The sequence below is a fragment of the Thermobia domestica genome, chromosome 2 (genome assembly GCF_964235325.1).
Source record: "Thermobia domestica chromosome 2, izTheDome1.hap1.1, whole genome shotgun sequence".
Taxonomy (NCBI): domain Eukaryota; kingdom Metazoa; phylum Arthropoda; class Insecta; order Zygentoma; family Lepismatidae; genus Thermobia; species Thermobia domestica.
The window spans coordinates 289,500,238-289,521,979 of NC_137455.1; the positions used below are offsets into that span (position 1 = coordinate 289,500,238).

A 21,742-nucleotide genomic window follows, 5' to 3' on the forward strand; every position below is an offset into this window, starting at 1 on the left:
TTTGGTATAAAGCTACTTAAGGTGAAAACGACAGATATTCCGCCTATTTTATAAAAAACTGAGGTCTTATCTGAATCTTTTGTCCTACGTGGTGAAGAAAAAAAGAAACGCAGAATGAATTATAATGATCTGTAAATATCTGGTATGTTGAATTTGAACTTTTACTATATACGATTTCTAAAATACAAACTAATACTGAGACAAATATTAATTACTGTATTAGAAAAACATATTTTGATCTACTAATTTTGTTTCAAATTACACTTGAATGGTGGTCAACACAGACAAGTTTTTTCTATGTTTCTAGCTCCAAATACACTATATGATTTATGAATATTATATTGAATTATCAAGAACAGAAATATTTATTAAAAAGCAAAATACATTCGAATAAAACTGCAGAAGTCAGTAAACGAAAAACTAAAATAAATAAATATATAAAAGGTGGAATATCTGCGAGGTGCTACCCAAAATATCCGAGAATTTTTTTTACCGGGTAAACCAGCAGCAGTACAACATTCCGTCGCTAGATATTTTGAGAAACATGTATTAGCTACTGCACAACGAAGTTGCGTCATCTTTGGCGCATTTAGATTTGAGTTGTAGTTGTGCGTGTCAGGACATGTTTCAGTGTTTCTACAATTTGTCAAATGGCTGACGTTAAGGAGCAACGGATTTGCATCAAGTTCTGTGCCAAGTTGAAGAAAATTGCAGCCGAAACCCGCCGCATGCTGAAAGAGGCATTTGGTGAGAGTGCACTGAATCAAGCAAGAACATTTGAGTGGTTCAAGTGTTTCAAAGAAGCCGCGAATTTGTGGAAGATGAAAAACATTCTGGTCGACCGTCACCATGCACAACATAGGAAATGATCATGAAAGTGCGAGATGTGATTCGCGAAGAGAGAAGGCTGACAATTCACAATGTTTGTAACAGACTTCGACTGTCGTACGGTACATGTCAACGAATTCTATCCGATGAACTGAACATGAGACGAATTGCAGCGAAGTTTGTCCCTCGCTTTCTCAGCATCGACCAGAAAAACCTCAGGATTCAGACGTGCACTGAGCTGCAACAAAGAGTTCAAGAGTGTGTAAACTTCTTATCCAGAGTCATTACAGGTGATGAATCTTGAGTCTATGGTTATGACCTGGAAACGCATTAAAAGGGCGATGTTTTAACTCCATTGAAGACATCTAAGTGGAATCGCAACGGGTCCTGAACACCTTCACCCTGCGGACTTCCACGAATGCTTCCAAAAGTGAGAACAACATTGCGATCGTTGTATACACGCCGGATAGGATATTTTGAAGGTGACTGAGAACATAAGAACGTAAGTATAGTTTTCTGACTTTTACAATGACATTCTCGGATATTTTGGGTAGCACCTCGTATATTGATTTAAAGAGTTCATCATTCCTATCCAATACCAAGGCTATGAGTCACGAATCTACAGCTTAAGCGTAATCTGACCAAATGCATTCTCACCGACCCCGCTATTCATGTTTCCATCCAAACGGAAAGACTGAATACTGAGTTCGCAACACTATGCGACAAGTGATAGCAACAAGTGTACCATATCAGAGTTCATACTGCGCGGTGGCTCAGTGGTAGAGCGTTCACCTCCAGTGCTTGGGGTCCCTGGTTTGATCCCAGCTCGCGCCGTGTGGACTTTGTGGTAGACAAACACCGTGCTCGTGGGTTTTCTCGGGGTTCTTCCGTTTCCTTATAACCGCCACCAGGTTATAGAAGTATTTTTTTGTGGACGCCCTGTATATTTCGTGAAGACAGTGATTATTATTTTCGATTTGTACTTTATTCTGCAACGCACTTAAGTTCTTTCTTTGGTGGGAATTGCTTCTTTCCCACATAATTGGACAAAGAAGTCTTTCATCGTTTTTTCATATATATATTTAAAACGTTGCTTTCGCTGAGAACATTTCAGTTAGTGACTAACCATTTCAGTGTTTCTCCCTGACTCATTATATGCACAGTATATATTCTATAGTTAATGGGAACTGAATTAAGTGTTTTCCTTAATCGCTTATGGAAACATTATAATAGATTGGAGAAATACGGACTGACCAGATGTTTCAGTAACCAAAGTGGCACCAACTGTGTTGTTTCGTAGCCCGTTATCTGTACTTTCTCACGCCAGTGTTATCGCCGTGTCTAGTGCATTATAGGCAGTTGACTAAAATTAACAGAAATTGTTTTCTATATTCTGTTTGTATGTGCATACAGGTGAGTAACTGAGTAATTTTTGAAATGAACTGCCAACACTTTTCCGTTGACCATTGCAACCCGTAGCTTGAGCTTGGAAGCTCAGGGAGTTTGACTACAGGTCTGGAAGATGCAACCACGCATCTCGCGTTGAACTTCAAACATAAGTGGTGTTAAGGGGCACAAGCTATTTAGCCGATGAAGGACGATTTCTTACGGCTAGCCCCAATCAGTGAAATCCTAGGTCCTCAGACCTTGTGCGTTTCAAACGTTATATACGCGCCCTCCAATATCAGAATTCAACTGCGAAGACCTTCTTTTCGTTTATTTACTCAAGATTTACTTTTACGCTGCAGGACTGTTCAGCGTAACAACTGGGTTCATCGTGGGACGATCCAGACAACTTTTCCCCAGTGCGAATCCCCCAAGTGTGTTCATGGTGTGAGCAAAGTATTTATAGTGATACCTGAATTATAATCATATATACATAGAAAGGGCTATATTTCCCGAATAGGGCAAAACGTAATTTCAGCGGCAAAATTTATTAGTGTCCAGTGTTGTATTCATTTCTCTTCGTTATTTTTTTTTCAAAATAGTGTTCTAATAAATAAGTATAATGTCAATTAATCCAGTGTGTTTTCGTTGTTTGTATGAGTGATATTTGTGTGCGTTATGGTCTGGATGACCGTCTGATCGTCCGTGAGGTTTTCGAGACGAGACACCCGAACCTCTCGGCGCCTAATGCTCATCTCATTATTGAGACCGACGAGCTTTGTGGGAAACAGTTTGTAACCTTTCTTGGAGAGGTCTTCGTCGTCCTGTCCAGGTAAGTTAAAGTATCAGGAATATACTTATTGGTAATACCACGAGCCAAGGACAGCGAACAGAACCACGCCGGTTACAAATAAATGGACCACGAACTCAATCGATTACAAATAAATAGCTGCCCGAACATGGACCACGACCTCTAGTTGGTTACATAATAAATGTTCGCCCGAACAGTGACCGACCTACGGTCGGTTACAAATAAATGCCGCCCGAACATGGACCACGAACTCCTGGTGGTTACAAATAAATGGCGCCCGAACAGGGACTCGAACACTCAATCGATTACAAATAAATAGCTGCCCGAACAGCGACTCGACCTATAGTCGATTACAAATAAATGGCGCCCGAACAGGGACCCGAATCGAGACCGTTGGTGCTCGAATATACATTTAAGATTAATATTTTAATATATCATTTCTCTTTCAGCTCAGGAACCAGTAATCTGAAAAAAAAAACTTCTCTTTCAGGTGATTTTAATAATATGTTTTGTGATAGCATATTTTATTTTAATTGTATGTTTTAAGCTTTATCTTGTTCAAGATGGCATACAACGAAGCAGATTTGTTTACTAAGATAGCTTCAGTTTTTCAAAAGCATTTAGATAGGTTAGAAGGAAAGCTAGATCAAAATAATGAAAAAATTGAGAGATACATAAAGGAAAGTAAAGTTGATTTTAAAGAGAGCTGTGTTGAGTTTAAAGAGAATTGTGCTCGCTTGAAAGAGAATCTCGTTGAGTCAAAGAGTGGATTAGGTCAAAAGATAGACGCTTTACGGGACGTGTTTCGTGAAAATAGTCAGAAAACGGAAAATGCTGAAAACAAAACATCGGAATGTGAACCCCAGTTACAGTCAGATGTTCCTACTGGATACGAAACACCGGAATTTGAACCTCAGTTAGTGACTGATATTCCTAGCGTAAAAAAAACATTGGAATTGGAACCTGAGCTAGAGACTGATATTCCTAATGAAAAGGAAACGCAGGCATCTGAACTCCAACCAGAGACAGGTAGTCTAAACCAACCTCGTAACACATCTGATAATGATTTTATCTATTCAGAATCTAGTGACGTCGCTTGTAGTAGAAGTAGTGAAATCCACGAACATATGATTGTAGACGACAGAGGTCGTAAGCGTACAAGAATAACTACCACTAACCACAGAGTAAAAAAGCGCAAACGAGGTTACAGTTATAGCAGTAGGCAAAGATACGAAGACCAGTTGTTAAACAATACAAAATTTAAAGGGAATCAGAACCAAGAGCGCATACGAAAGAATAACAAATACAAAAGAAGTCGTAAATCACGGCCACGTAACCTGAGTTATCACATACTAGACAGGAACCGCAATTTGTGTGACATTAAGCATAGATTTGTACATAGAGGTAACCATCGTAGAAATAGACGAACAAACCGTAATTATCAAAGCAGAAACAGTAATCATAGGAAAAGAAAAAAAAAGAGGGGCAACCAAAACTTTGTATGCTGATACGAATTTTCTTTCAGGAGAGCGACGCATTTCTAAGCGGTAGACATTCATTCATTTTTCTTCCTTTTTGCTTTTAGTTTTTGATAAAACACCTGGACACGAAAAGAAGAACTACGCATTTCTTTTAAACTCATTTTTTGCTTCCAGCTTTTAACTGTTCGGCAATGAGCAGATAACACGTTTTTCTTTATTTTGATAAGATAATCGCTGCATTTTCGATCACCTGTTAATGTCGACGAATAACGGACGGTATACAGCTGATTCATTCTTTTCTTTTTTCTGTCTTTGCTCCGTGTAGCAGTTCACACCTCAGTCAGCTGTGTATGAGTGTTGCAAACCTTATCATTGACTTACTATTAGTTTAATGTCATTAATTTTTTCTTGTTTTCATTTCAGATGTTTGAATTTAGATTTTTTAGTAAATAATTAACGTATCCAATACGTAGAGGGACCGTACTTATCCAAAAACGGTTTGATATCTTGGCGAGATATCCGTACCTCAGCCAGTGGGAAGATATTTTGGCCTTATAACATATTTTTATTAAATGTTTTAAATTTTAAATCCCTTTTTAGGATCCCTTCCCACTTTCGAAATTCTTAAATAGGTTATTACATGTTATTCACAATTAATGTTTGATTTTCTTTTAGAAAAAAGAGAATAATGTATCCAGATGCGCAGAATCAGAAAAATTTTAGTTGTTACTAATATATATGTATATAGCTGTATGTTTATAATTAAAATTTAGTATGTAATCATATACGTAGGGAGATTGCATTTATCCAAAAGCAATTTGAACTAGTGGCGCAGTTCCGTATTCCTAGCTAGTGGGAAGATATTTTGGCGTTATAATATATATATTTTTATTGTTTTCAATTTAAAAAAAAAAAAAAAATTCTTTTTAGAATCCCTTCCCACTTTCCAAATCCTTAAACATGTTATCATACGTATGACTCACAATTAATGTTTGATTTTCTTTTCAGAAAAAAAAAAAATATCAAGATGCCCAGGATAAGAAAATTTTTAGTTGTTAGTTACGTATATATTTCTGTATTTGTAAATGAAACTGAGTATGTAATCTCATGCGTAGAATATGAAACTTTACATTTATAATCAACGTTAAATTTCTTTTCAGTGTTAATCTTAGATTTTTGTTTTCATTTTGAAGTGTTTACTGTAATTTTATTGAACCTCATTTACGTCATTTACCCGATTTTGACTTATTTGAATTTCCAGGATGTGACATGATATATTTTGTTCGAAGAGATAAGTTTAGAACGGAAAGTAGGTTAAGCCTTAAACAAGTGATAACAGACATTTCCTTGTTGGTAATAGAATGTGCAGGAATGTCGTGTGAATAGTATAATCCTCCGAACGAAAGCAGTGATCTTTTTATTGTAGAAGGAACTATATGAACAGATATTCTGATGGTGAACGGTCGTTTTTCCCCTCATATTAATATATATGCGGAAATATGTTTAACTTCTATATTTCCTTGTAATTTCTAATTAACATTTTTTTTCGTCTTCTCTAGACCACTGAACGACCGTAGGGAAACTTCTTCGGGTAGGATATTTTATGGGGATAAAGATAAATATTTTTTTCAGGGAGGCAATATTTCCTGGAATTGCAGATCTGTTGCAAAAATGGATGTGGCTAATCCACTGGATATTCCATAGCTAACTGTATTTTCGCCATCAATCGCAAAATATAGTTTTCATTTCTCTTCTTCTTTTATGGTATCCGTAACTAAGCATGCGTATTCTTAGGTTAGATTTTTAGAGTATATTTTAATGTCTAGTAACATTTCAGTGAATATTTTAATGTTTATGAATCGTAACTATATTGTGTACTTGTATGCTAATGAGTTGTAATGTTTATTTTTCATGTTAATTTTGAGAAAGTTATATTTTAGTCACAGTATGTCCCAAAACTATTTGGAATTTTTTAGTAAAATTGTTTTTGTTATGGAGGATTTCCTTCAGAAATCAACATGGCCAAAGGTTTTGGAATATAAACCTTTAGGTTTCAGCCATAACAAACAGTATAGAGGATTTCAGAAATCAACATAGCCAAAGGTTTTGGAATATAAATCTTTAGGTTTCAGCCATACTACCAATGACGGATGATTTTCTTCAAAAATCGACATGGCCCATTATTTATGAGGTTTCAGCCGTCTTAGAGATATTGATATAGATCCCGAAAAATAAACTTATTTTCTTTTTTTCCGACAGTATGAAGCCATAACGTTTTTTGAGAATTACTTTCTGTCAATTATTTCATATGCTCGATGACTGAATTTTAATATGTTAATAAGACCATTTTGAAAATTTTGTAGCGAAGATGCCTAAGGAAGCTTGTTACAGCTGTTTTGTAGGGAATTTAATTGGATGTTTCAGACCAACCAGAAAGTTGTAATGTCGTTGACTATATTCTTGTTTGTATCTCATGTTTTTCTCTTAGTAGGTCTCATGTATTTTGTCTTATAGAGACATATCTTTACGATGCTACGAGAGCATTTGTATTTTGTGTGTTTACACATTTTTTCTAGGTGGAAGACGTATGTTATGTTCCAGGGAACATACGCGTAGTTTACTGAATATTAATGTTTATATTTCAGTTTTGTGCAGAAACAATTTTGTAAGTGCCTAGGGTTGCAGGCCTTCCTCGTTTCTAGTTTTTTTGCCTCGCAGGTGTCGATGGCATATTGTGTGTGTAAGTACGTGTAGTATTACACATTTTTCCCACCTATGGTTTTGGTCAATTCATGGCGTAATGACCATTTATTTTCAGGAATGTTTGGACTAGTGAGTCAACTTCCTTGACTTAGACCTTCGAAAAACTTGGATCAATATTGAATAGTTTTCAACACTTTATTAATAAATTTTTTGCAGATAATACCCATCTATTCTGGTAACCCTACAATGTTTACGTTTTAGAAGTGAACAACAACCATTATTCTAGGCCTAAACTAATAATAACTTTGTTTCAGAACGAAACCATTTGTTGTATTGAGCATTACTGAATTAAAGTCTCGATTTTCACGACGAGCATATGGCATTTGATCTTATGGCGTGCCAAATTTTCTTCATACATGTCAACGAAATCACGATCTTTTCCTTGATATGCAGAACCATGCTTGTTTCTTGGAATTACTATGAACGTCAATTTTGACACTTAAGTTTATTTTTTTTTTATTTTTGAAAAACGATTTTTCGTTCTTTTCTGCCAAACAACACGAGGCACAGTTAAAAAAAAAAAAAAAAAAAAATCAAAAACGGACATACAGGTGAAAATCTTATTTTGTTTATATATTGTCAGTTTATCATGTGTTTACATTTCCATTCATTTTACTTTTTCAATGATTTTCATATTTTTCAAATATATTAGAGTGATTAATACTCGAAACTTTAACAATAATTTTAATATTTTAGTACCTTTAACATGTTTTGCTATTTGCTTATTCATTCACATTTTGATATTTTAAATACAGATATCAGTATATTTACTAATTTTTATTGAAATATTTGATAATTCTTCAAGTCGATGTTTTCATGAATAGTTATCGTGTGTGTATATTTATTTCATATTACACAAAATAAAGTGATCGAAACGGAACACTTAAACATTTTACAAAAAGTATTTGTGTTTTTTTTTTTTTTTTTTAAAAAAGTAAGAATTTTAATAGCCCTATAAACGCTTTCTGCGAACTTAAAAAAAAAAAAGTTATCATACAGGTGTTATAACCATGTCTCGTTTCTCACACCAGTGTTAAAAAAAAAAAAATCTCCCCTTCTCCCCTCATCAACTCATCGTTGGAGAATCATGGAGGATACTCACACAGGAAGACAGTATGGTTTCAACATGTGAAGAAACGGAAGATAAGGAAACCCAACTGCACCAATTGTTCAAGAGGATCTTATTACTTTATGGAACATTTGGATTGGACATTGCTCATGCAGGAACCTCATCATGTTGTAGTGAGTGAACAAGTTATTTAACTATTTTAAATAGCCCTTTTTCAGGTGAAAAACCTAATTTTATTCATACTTCGTCAGACGGCTAAGGGTTCTCAACCTGTCTACATGTGCACTTGACAGGTCGTTCCACTTTCGGACACCAATCTATAACCGCCACCAGGTTATAGAAGTATTTTTTTGTGGACGCCCTGTATATTTCGTGAAGACAGTGATTATTATTTTCGATTTGTACTTTATTCTGCAACGCACTTAAGTTCTTTCTTTGGTGGGAATTGCTTCTTTCCCACATAATTGGACAAAGAAGTCTTTCATCGTTTTTTCATATATATATTTAAAACGTTGCTTTCGCTGAGAACATTTCAGTTAGTGACTAACCATTTCAGTGTTTCTCCCTGACTCATTATATGCACAGTATATATTCTATAGTTAATGGGAACTGAATTAAGTGTTTTCCTTAATCGCTTATGGAAACATTATAATAGATTGGAGAAATACGGACTGACCAGATGTTTCAGTAACCAAAGTGGCACCAACTGTGTTGTTTCGTAGCCCGTTATCTGTACTTTCTCACGCCAGTGTTATCGCCGTGTCTAGTGCATTATAGGCAGTTGACTAAAATTAACAGAAATTGTTTTCTATATTCTGTTTGTATGTGCATACAGGTGAGTAACTGAGTAATTTTTGAAATGAACTGCCAACACTTTTCCGTTGACCATTGCAACCCGTAGCTTGAGCTTGGAAGCTCAGGGAGTTTGACTACAGGTCTGGAAGATGCAACCACGCATCTCGCGTTGAACTTCAAACATAAGTGGTGTTAAGGGGCACAAGCTATTTAGCCGATGAAGGACGATTTCTTACGGCTAGCCCCAATCAGTGAAATCCTAGGTCCTCAGACCTTGTGCGTTTCAAACGTTATATACGCGCCCTCCAATATCAGAATTCAACTGCGAAGACCTTCTTTTCGTTTATTTACTCAAGATTTACTTTTACGCTGCAGGACTGTTCAGCGTAACAACTGGGTTCATCGTGGGACGATCCAGACAACTTTTCCCCAGTGCGAATCCCCCAAGTGTGTTCATGGTGTGAGCAAAGTATTTATAGTGATACCTGAATTATAATCATATATACATAGAAAGGGCTATATTTCCCGAATAGGGCAAAACGTAATTTCAGCGGCAAAATTTATTAGTGTCCAGTGTTGTATTCATTTCTCTTCGTTATTTTTTTTTCAAAATAGTGTTCTAATAAATAAGTATAATGTCAATTAATCCAGTGTGTTTTCGTTGTTTGTATGAGTGATATTTGTGTGCGTTATGGTCTGGATGACCGTCTGATCGTCCGTGAGGTTTTCGAGACGAGACACCCGAACCTCTCGGCGCCTAATGCTCATCTCATTATTGAGACCGACGAGCTTTGTGGGAAACAGTTTGTAACCTTTCTTGGAGAGGTCTTCGTCGTCCTGTCCAGGTAAGTTAAAGTATCAGGAATATACTTATTGGTAATACCACGAGCCAAGGACAGCGAACAGAACCACGCCGGTTACAAATAAATGGACCACGAACTCAATCGATTACAAATAAATAGCTGCCCGAACATGGACCACGACCTCTAGTTGGTTACATAATAAATGTTCGCCCGAACAGTGACCGACCTACGGTCGGTTACAAATAAATGCCGCCCGAACATGGACCACGAACTCCTGGTGGTTACATCCTCCAACTTTCTTCATTCCACCATTTCATTCATTTCTCATCAACACCGTTTCCTTTAGCCTAACCGGCATAGACGTAAAGATTTCATTTTCATTTTTTCAGAGTTCATAATGAAGTTCTGGTATTGATTTCCCTGAATTTTCATGACTAAGTAAATTTTCCCTGACCCACGACACCGCAAACACTATTATTTATGATTAAGTTCACAAAAAACTAATCTTCTTAATCGAGCTCCATCTTATAACCGTTCAACACTCTGCTTTTTATTTTTAGGTGTAAGTTTACTTTCTTACTGGAAAATTTTTTTTAAATCAAACTTCCTGCATTTGAAATACAATAAAACACCAGTGCCGAACAATAATTATCTGAATACACTTATTCAAGTAAATATGTATCATAGTTTGGCCTATCTCTGATTATTTATAATCAACAAAAATAATTTTTTTCTGTCGCATTTGATTTTTTAAAATTAATTTGTTCTTTTTCATTCAAAGCTTTAAGTTCTAATACTTTCTGGCGCTTCTCAAGCTTTTTTTGTTTCTTAAAATAATTTTCTTTTTTCATCCTTTTTTATCATCTTTTTCAGCTTGTCTTCATTCTTTGAAATGTTCTTCATATCTTCTGTGAGCAGTTAAATCAAAATCCCTGATTCTTCTATGAAATACAGCAATATCCCTGAATTTCCGTATATTTCGAAGCATTCTTTGGGTCATGTGTCTCTTCAGATCAATATGAACCTTACACTATTATTCAGTGTAGCAATGTAAACATCTGCATATACTCTTATTAGCCTAGATTCAAATCAAGATCTATATTTATATACACAAAAAATCGTATTATCTTATAGTTTAGTCATTTGAAATGCTTACACATTTGTTACTACATGAATATGACTGGTATATTATTTCTTAATTGAACGTGCTTTACACGTTACAATATTCAGCTCATGAAGCATGAGACCTACGATTCAACCAAGATCCAATTCCTACTTAGGTTTGCGTTCAGTCTTCTCCCAACTGGATTTGTGAATATGCACACTGAAAGAGACCATTCTAACCAAGAAGACAAAAACCCAAATACTTTCTTACAAGATAAATATACTACACTGGCATTTGGTAGCGATTTTGCGTTAAGTTACTAATATTGATTTATCACATTTTCATACCAATCCTGTATTATGAAGCGTAAGGGTCTAGAGATGAAACATATTAAATTCAGGTCTTTGTGCTTTAATATTCAGATTTAATTAATGCTGTATGTATCATGTTTATCCTTAATTGTTAAACGACGCAATTAACAACAATAAGCTGTATTATTTCAAAATTCTGAAACATGTGTTTAAGTGTTATAATTGAAAAGTCCAAGTATCGAATTTCCCCGAGATATGGACATTTTACTGTAATAATTGCAACCTCCATCTGTTTTTCTTCCTTTCTAGGGCAAATATCAAAATACGCTGCAATACGTGTTTAATTGTTTCAGATGACAAGTCTAAATACCGTACCAAATGCCATGTGCCTAACTTGAAGGACTCTCATAATATGGATAGGTTATTATAATAATTGCAAACTTCGCTCCCTTTTTTCCCCACCTCTTTTCTTTCCTTCTAGGATAAATAAAATATATAACTTACTTATTTTAAATGAAAAGTCTAAATACAAAATTTCATGACTCTAACTAAGGAATTCCGATACATGGATATTTCATTATAATTGCAACTTCCATTTCCCCATCCTCCACGTCGAATTTCCAAAAATCCTTACGTTAGAAAATCGTTATGTACACTGTCTGGTCAAAAGTTTTGTCCCAAATATGTACGAAAAATGCCAGTAGTTAGAAACGATATATTAAAATAATCCAGCATTGTTGTGAAACCCTAATGTTGGTTGAACTTACAACGCTATTATTATCCTTTGTTTCTTGCAGAGTGAAGACGGAGTGGGGAAAGAAAGAAAATCGTGTTGAAGTTTTGGCCCTACACAAGTATGCACATCCTCCGATATCTTTAAGTTACTGCAAACACTGAACATTATACCGAAATTCGTTTATCGCTCCATACAGTGAAATAATGAAGTATTGTTTGTCGAGGTTATGCCTCGCACTGGTACACCTTGCTCCGTTAGGACACCAGGTGTCATTAAAGGCAGTCAAGGCAAGAATCGCTCGAAATTCAGTCCGTAAGAAGAAACGCATGGCACTGCAAATGAGCATGTTGCCATAATCAATGACGACCTAGGACTCAATGCTATCGCAGAAGAACAGGCCAGCGGTTAAATCAGCGCTTCATGAGAATGCGACGTGACAGATCAAAGTTGTTGCTGCAGCAGTACTCTCGGATAACAAGCATCGACAAACTTTCTTTATAGATGAGAAAATTGACAGTTCAAGAACACTTCAACAGACAGAATGATAGTATGTTATGCTGCAACCAGTGCTGCAGCATGTGAACAAGTTCCCCGAGTCTAGCGAGACCATCACCTTACGTCAGTAATGGTTTGGCTGGGTTCCACTGACTTCCACTTTTGCCAAAAAGATGTGAAAACGGAGACCAAAGAGTACCAGGAGGACATTCTCGACAAGGTGGTGAAATCCCTTAGCACCACTACGTTCCAAAATATGTGTTGGGTGTTCAAACAAGACTCAGCACTAGCTCACAAAGCGAAGACAACGTAGGAATGGTTTCATCGCAACAAACCTCGTCCAGTCCAGATTGAAATCCTCTTGATTACAATATCTTGTTCTATTTAGACGAGAAAGTGTGCTCAACCTCACATGACTGTGGACCACTTAAAAGTCTGCTATAGTGAAAGCAGTGGGTGACATCGACATGAATGTGGTGTGTGCTACCACTGATGATTGGCTGCATCGTTTCGGAGCCTGTGTCCAGGTACAAGGACGACATTTTTAATACGACATTCAGAATTTTTGACCAGACTGTGTGTACGGTACTGTTCAAATTTTGAATTTCTACCTTGGGCAGTTTGACTTAGGCCAATCCATGTCAACTTAGGATTTCAAGTGGACCAAATGGTAATGAGTTTACAATATATGCGTCGCAAGAAAAAAAAAATCCGCTTTGATACTAATGATCTATTTAAAAAGTGAGTAAATAGATAAAAAAAAATGTCTCCTAGAGCATCTTGAGTAATAGTGTAGTTGTTTACAAAATAGAATAAGGAAATCCGCATAGTAGATGGATACTTATTATTTCTTCCCGGCATGTTTTTTATTATTATTATTATTATTATTATTTTCTTTCAGTTGTCTGCAGACATGCTGCTCGCACTAACGATTTTCAGAACAGAGGTCATATGGAGGTCTATTAATTTGATCTCGCTGAGGACTTTCACTTTTCACAAGTGAAAAAATGGGTTCACACCGATGCATACTACCGAATATGGAAGTCCCGTCTGATGCAAATTTATGGGTTTCTGAAAATCGCACAGGTAAGTAGGTATATTTGTAAAATTAGGGGATACTCACTTCATTGAATACTGTTTTATATAGAGGTGAATAGCATTGAGTTTCTATTAATTCTATCTGAAAATTATATATAACATTTTCTCGGGGTGAGTCGAAGGCCGCAGAAAAATGAGTCAAGATCCATATGCATGCCTGACCTAGGCGTTAATCAGTCAGGATTTATTCATCATATGTAACTAGTCATCGAAATGTATACGAATAAATTAATCATGCGGGTGCTAGAGTGTAGTTCAAGGTTAGTATCGCAGTAATTGACCTACTGCCAGAATTAGTACTTACTGTTAATCATTTTCTATGACATCCAAATTCAAGGGTTGGATTTTTAGTAATGGCAACAACGGTATATCTTGAGAAGTGGAGTACTTACAAGGTTCGAAGTTTTACAGATCCTTGATGTAATCACCATGAGACATTTCAAAGAAGTTCAACGAAAAAAAAAAAGAACTTAAACTCGATCAGCTGATTAGTTAAATAAACTTGTATATGGAAACATTGGCTCTGTAGGTCAATGTCAGGGTTTTGATATTCGTTTGTTCGAAGTGACTAAAACGCCATCTATCTTTTGTAATCTACCCGTACCTATTGCGTTTCCTTTAGATTGGAACATGAGGTAAGGAAGGGGTAGGAGCTTAGAAATTGTGTCGGTTAAATTGATAATTAGTTTAATGTGATTTCGGAATAGTGTTTGGGTATTAGTGCTCCTACACAGAAAGTAGCCGGAATAATAAATGTAAAATTATGTAAGTGCCATTGATATGCAGCTCGTCAGGAAATTGTAAGTACAAAATTTTAATCTATTTTTTTCTTTCCATTTCGGCTCAACTGTTACAACTTTTTGGTGAGTGTATGTCTTTGGTCACTAGTTTAATATATATATTGTTATATTTGGGGATTAAATTCAATTTGTGTAAATATTTGATATATGAAACCTTTCAAAAGTACAACCAGTAAATTTAATTTGGAATATAAAATTAGTGGAATGCAAATGTATGAAAATTCCGGACTACCATTCAAAAAGGGAAAGGGTACTATTGAGCAATGTTGTTTTGTGTTAGCACAGTTATATTGTTATTGTTGAATTTACATTTATGTTGAAGAAATTATACAATAAATTGTTCGAGTTGAAGTATATTTATAATTTCCACGAAAAGGATTACTTGCCCAACCTACTCCGCATTAAGGGGAATCCTGAAGTACCCTTTCATAGGTAGTGGATTACTTGGTAACAAGACTGCCGCTACAACCAGCATTGTGAATCACGTGATCCCAGCGATGTGGAAGCCGCTGGATGCCATTGGCAGTGCCTAATCTCTGGGTAGTGCGGATGAAGCGATCGGTCGCCCAGAGGTCATCAACTGTACGGAAGCGTGTCTCACGAAATGGTTCCTTTATCTTCGGGAAGAGATCGCAGTCACAGGAACTTAAATTTGAAGAATACCGGGGGTGATACAGCATTTCCGTCCTAACGACGCAACAAATCAGTGACGGCACCTGCTAAATGTGTCCTTGCCTTGTCATGCAGAACGATGGGTGAGTTTGTCAGGAAGTGGTCTCGTTTTCGTTTTACAGCTGCTCGCAGATTGTTTTGCAAAAAATTGCAGTAGTACTCTGCACTAACGGTGTGTCCATGGGGGACGGTGTGGTTTATGATTACACCATCCCAGTCGTGTGCACTGATGAGCATAGCTTTCCCATTGGTTGGGGTATTTCGAACTGTTGTTTTTCTCGGTAGCCTAGGATGACGCTACTCGTTTGTTTGCCGTTTCAGTTGTGGTTCATACGCTGTGGCCCAGGTCTCATCAATAGCAATGAGCCGCCGTAAGACGGCCTCACCTTCACGTTGATACTGCTCCAAGTGTGTTCGAGTGGCATCATATCGTAGCCACTTGTGTTGTTCAATCAGATCATATAGAACCCATCCTGAGGCAATTTTACGCAATCCCAGGTTCTTCTTTAGAATTTTCAGCACAGTCGAATGCGCTAGTCCTGTATCGTTAGCAAATTTACGAATCGTGCGTTCCGATCCGCTAGCACTAACGCGTTCACGTTCTGCACATCTTTTTCACTTACAGAAGGATGGCCGGAGCGAGGCATGTCTGTGACATTTTGTCGTCCGTCATTAAAGGCTTTGACCCACCTTGCTACTATACGGTACGGTAATGCACTTGCACCGCAAACATCTTCCAATACTTCGTAGCACTGTTTTGCATTCCTACCTCTAGCGCATTCAATTTTCAACCAGCTCCTCTGATCTTGCTTCATAAACATGACTGTATTCCGCGAGCACTCACGCAGTGTAACTGTAGTCTATGAGCACTCACTCGAAATGTCTTCTAACTGGTGGCGCTGCGCGCGTATGGAGGGGAGGGCAGGCGAGTTCATGTGCTCTGAGGGAGGGCCGGCATCTAACCTACCGCTGGTGTGAATTATAATGGATTGCTTTGTTCCCGAGTATATGTATAGCACTGTTGCCATTACTAAAAATCTAACCCTTGTATATGGTGTTGCTAGACCTTGATATGTGCTATTACATCGACAAATCATTTAGTACTTCGTATTATTTCTAAATAATTAAGAGTACTAATTAAAGTTTTGATTTTTTTAAATTGAATATTTTTATGTAATAAGTTCCAGATTTGTAATAGACACAGTTACAAGGGAAATTAAATATTTTTTGCTCTCCCACTGACCAAAAGAGAGGACTAAGCTCTGAACATTTTCATTTCGAAGGGGTTAAAAAATATTGAAACTTGCGTGCATAAATTTTAATAAATTAGAAGAAAATGCTTATTCAAAATATTTAGCTAATTTATATGCTGGAGGGCTTCCACCTGATATAATTAATAACAGTTGGTGAGGTCACTTATGCGTAGGCCTACTTTTGAAAGATCGTTTACGATACGAATGGCGGATGCATGTGTGTATAATTAGTGTGACCTGTTCCTTATTTAATAACGGACAATTGTCCAATATTCCATTTTCTCCCCTCATAATTTACTGAAGGGAACTGTATTCGATTTTCGAATTAGTGCCACTGCTCAATTCTTGTACTCTTTTTCTACGAGGTTCTCAGTATGTACTGTAACGGTAAATTCATTAGTCTCATTCGTTTTAAAATACCAGCAGAAGTTACGTTTTTACCTATTCTTTGTATTTTTTCATTAATTTTTAAAACTTCGGAGACTGATATGATCTCTTATTATCGGTGTCTATCACATTGCCTATTATCCTGCGACATTCGTACTTTCTTTTTCTTATTATTTTTCTCTAACACAACTATTTCTTTTTCCTACAAAACGTACGAATACTTCTAAAAATAGGAAATCCGTTTGTAAATTAAATTTGAAACTCAATTAAAACATCTAGCTGAATTTTTCCGGCCCCAGTGTTTCTGTCATTAGAAAACAGTTCAAGAAGAATGGCTGCAACATCAGTTTAACTGGAATAAAAAAATGTTATTAAAAGTACAAGGGCAACGAAGCTCCACCATTTGGATCACCAACGAAGTTGCTAGGAAGCGGGAATGCACCAAAGCCACCTCCACCATGCAGAGGAAACTTCGCAAAATGGCTAATGCAAGAAAATCCGCCAACACAAAGGTGTATGGCTAATCGTCTTGACATGTCTTTGGGGACTGTGAGCCGGACGTTACACCATCAACTCAAGCTGGAAAAAGTCATGAAAGCTCGCGGCCATCTTCTCACGGATGCCCACCAAAAGGAACGAAAGTGTAACGCCCGGAAGCTGTACGAACGGCATCTGGCAAAACAAAGGTGGATGTACGTCGTAACGCTCGATGAAACATGGATTTACCTTTCCGACTGCGCCAAACCGAGAGCCATCATGCACCGAGAGAAAGGCGCCAAGAACTTCAGAAGGTGGGTCCGTGTCTGTAAAGAATCCTTCCCAAAAGGGTTCATGGTCGTTATTGGCTATTGTTACCGAGGTAAACTGAAGATTCGTAGGGTGGCGAAGAACTGCAAAATAAATTCGAAGTATTTTCAGGAGCAGATCATGCGGCTGATCTACGAGGATGAAATTCCAACAATGTACGGAAATAACGCCAATCTGGTGCGCATTCACATGGACAAGGCCTCATCACATACCTCACGATCGCCCCTCGTATTCTACAGGTGATAACTTTCAATGAGGTACCTGTTAAATCTCCAGATGCAAGTCCTATGGTCTATTGTGGATTTGGATTGCTGAAGCGGGCTTTGAGAAAACGGCGCGTGACAACTGTGGAAGGAGTTTGGAAAGCTTTGCAAAGGGAATGGGACAAGATTCCCCTCCCAGTTCTTCAGAGAAGCCTATTACAGTGGAAATTACGCTGTCGGGCTATTGTTAGGAACCAAGGGAAACACATCGAGCACTTACGAACCTGGGGCCATGGATTCTTCTAAAGTTTTAGGTAAGTCGAAATTGGCCAAATGTAGACTGAACAACCTCTGTATTTTATGAGACCACAGATTTGTAAAATTTACAGAGGAAATAATGAAAACGTAATTATCAGAATATATCTCTGATGTCCTTAATACGTTCAAAACTATGATCGAAACTGCATTATTTTAACCATATACCAGTGTAATAATGAAGACATGATAAACTGAATTCCTATGTCAATGTGGTGAGTGAGGTCATGATCCACAACGATAAAGGAGGTGCCGCGGTGGCTCAGTAATAGAGTGTTCACCTGTGGTGCTTGGGGTCCCGGGTTCGATCCCAGCCCACGCCACGTGAACTTTGTGGTGGACAAACAACGTGTGCGTGGGTTTTCTCGGGGTTCTCCCGTTTCCTCTCACTTTCTTCATTTCATTCATTTCTCATCACCGTCTCCTTTAGCCTAGCCGGTATATGCGTGGGACGTAAAACTCAAAGATTTCATTTCGTTTCCACATAACGATAAAGCTGTCCGACAGGTACGTCATTTAGCAACATGAGGAACATGCCCTATTTACGTGCATACTAATTATCGCTGACGCACCTGCCCTCTTTGAACACCTCACCAGTTTCGACTTCACCTGTCTACTTCCTTTTAATGGGAAACTAGCATACGCCCTACTAAAGTGAATCTGCACCAAGGTATGAAATTTCTCCCATAAGAAACAATTTGTAAAGTATTAGAAGTCGATTTCCTGATGAAAGTACACGAATCATGAATTTCAGTATGGTCCCATAATATAGAACTGTACATATGACTGTTCAGAACCCAGCCTGGATAGCGTAGTGATTAAAGTACCGGCATAATAGGTTGGAGAGCAGGGTCCGAATTACGGTCCAATCGTGCTTTTATTCTCTTTGAATATATCAATACTAAAAATTTGCTTTTTTTCTTTACCAGTAGACTTAAAAAGTTAACTTTAATGTAATTGGCTGTAAGACCATGTATTAAATTTATTGCATTCTTGTTTGTTAACATTCCCGGTATCTTACGTTTTCCCGCACATTTTGAAAACTATCCCGAACATTTTCCCGCCAACTACAAGGTAATAACGAAAGTACAATGAAGTCCTTTTGTTTCGGTGGAAATATTCGAAAAGAACAACCAAAAACACATATCCGTTGCATTCTTCAAACTGTTTTATAATTGACAACACTAGGGCGCAATTTCCACTCTACTGAAAAATTTAACATGCCCATACTTTTAATTCAAAGATACAGTTACCAAGCTATTAAAATTAGACGATAAAACCTTTTCAACTCACTTCTTACACTAAAAGCGCTATTAATTAAGTATCAACACTGTAGAAAGAATGAACACACGAGATTCGAACATCAATGGCCATCATTGATTACGTTAACCTGATCTTCCGCTCATTAATTTGGTGCATACAGTAGGCAAATTGACTACCTTTCACAAACACATTTGAATATTAAATACATAAACACATGTCAACACACCACTGCAATGCACATTTCTCATCATTTTCAACGATACTTCTCCGTACCCATAATGGTTGAACTTACGAATAGCCAAGTTTATATTAATTTACGATTGACATAACAATATCAACAACTGCCACCATTTTTGACGAACAGTTGAATCACAAAACCAAAAGCAATAGTAGCAGGCCATACAGCTATAACTTTAAACGCTGCTATAAAATGTTACTATTAGCGCATACTGATTAAAAATAGTCTTTCGTACTATGAAATTAAAGCAATAGCAAAACTAAAAGATTAATATAGACAAATTCGTTTAGTTTCATTGTTAGTCTTGGTAAAGTGAAGTAAAAAAATAATTAAATAAACTTACACCTTTACACTTCGATCTAGTTATTTTCCCCTTTCTTAAAATATGATTAATATTGAATACCTTGTCTACCTTTTCCCCGAAAGAAAGCCAATACGAAAAATCTACTAGGCTACCAGTATTAGCAATGAATATCTTTTCTACATTGAAGCTTGCATGGTATGTAAGGAATCAATTATCAGCAATTATATTTTCATTGGCCTGACTCTAATACCAGCGTTCAAAATTCGAAATAATTGGTATAAGCGCTCCGCATCCTCCTTATCGTACGTTTCCATCTTATCCATAATAGTTCAAGACGTGAATGAAGAACATGAAGGCATCCTACATCCCATTTCGCAATAGTTCTTCGTAAGGTTATCTACAAGCAGGGGCGGATTAAGGCTTTTGGGGCCCTGGAGCCGACTATTTCAAGGAGCCCTATGTTACAAATAATTGCAGTGCATAAATTTTGTTTCTGCCTTCCACAGTCTCATATGCTCATCGAAACACCGCTGTAATATTTTAATGTGCTCCAACTTTACAATAATTATTTTAATTACACTCATTATTAACAGTTACATGCTCATATACTGCAGTGTAACACACACACACACACACACATGCCAAATATAAGCCAAATGGTCAACAGTCCCCGTAAAAACACTCATAGAGTAAAAGGAGAAAAGTCACATATAAATAGCTAAAGATATACAAGGCTATTGTTGGAAAAGTTTTCTTCCTACATTTTTGCTGCAAAGGATTCTATTATATCATTAAACCGATAAACTCTCTGACCAGACAGGCACGTAGCCAGGATTTCGTGAAGGGGAGGGGGTCTGTGACATGAAATATTGTGGTCATCACAAAAGCGGATCGATCACTCTGGAACATACTGGAACATATATTGGTTCGTTTAGCCAGGATTTCGTAACGCGGGGAAGGGGGAAGTGACATGAAGTTTTGAAGGCCCAGGTGCTCGATCAATCTAAACTACTTTACTATTGGTTTGTTACGGCAATAAAATGAGGATATGTTCGCAAGTACTTTAATAACAAACTATGAAGAAATTTCGAGCAAAATAATAAAAAAAAAGTATTGAAAAAGATTTTGCAATATTTACGTCCTTCTCCTGTTTATTCAAATATAACAATTTTCCTTTCGTTATGACCTCAATTACTATAAAAAGTACATACTGAATACTGTCTTGTAAACTATCTTCTAATATAAATAAAATAAAGCGTTTGTTTGTGTGTTTGTCTGTCTGTCTGTCTGTCTGTCTATGTACGGCCTGGGGACCAGACGAGTGGACCGAGAGTTACCAAATTTTGGTCAGGGGTACCTTGGCCCAGGCCGCAGATCAAGACGAAGCGTTTTTTTTTTTAATTTCGAAGCAGTGGGGTCTCAGGGGGGCGTTTACCGGAACCGGCTTAGGAACCAGACAAACTGACCGAGAGTTACCAAATTTTAGTCACGAATACCTTGGTCCAGGCTCCAGACCAGAGTTAAACATTTTTGTCGAAATACGAACTAGGGGGGTCTCAGTGGGGCGTTTACCGGGCCATGTAAAAGTAGTAGAAAATGACCAATATTTACTTATTTATTTATTTAGCAATCACCAGATACAGCTCAGAGGCCATTTTACATTGAATATCCAACAATAGGGATGGTATCGAGACGAGACGAGACGAGACTTTGTACAGTCTCGGTCTCGTCTCGGTTTAAAAATAGCTGTCTCGGTCTCGTCTCGAGTCAAAAATCGCCGTCTCGGTCTCGGTCTCGTCTCGGTCAACAAATGCTTGTC

The 21,742-nt window shown here is 37.2% G+C and overlaps 1 protein-coding gene across 4 annotated transcripts in view; it reads right to left on the reverse strand.

Moving 5' to 3' along the window:
• The window catches only part of LOC145678563 (uncharacterized), a 67,416-nt gene extending 47,647 nt beyond the window's left edge, over positions 1–19,769 (reverse strand). The window contains exon 1 of one of the 4 annotated variants that reach the window (XM_081748864.1): positions 19,674–19,769. The gene's annotated coding sequence lies outside the window, so the exon portion shown is untranslated. Of the gene's footprint in view, positions 1–19,411 lie in introns of all 4 variants that reach the window. The other 3 variants (XM_081748863.1, XM_081748862.1, XM_081748865.1) reach the window with 3 other exon arrangements.
• Between the last annotated feature and the right edge of the window lie 1,973 nt (positions 19,770–21,742).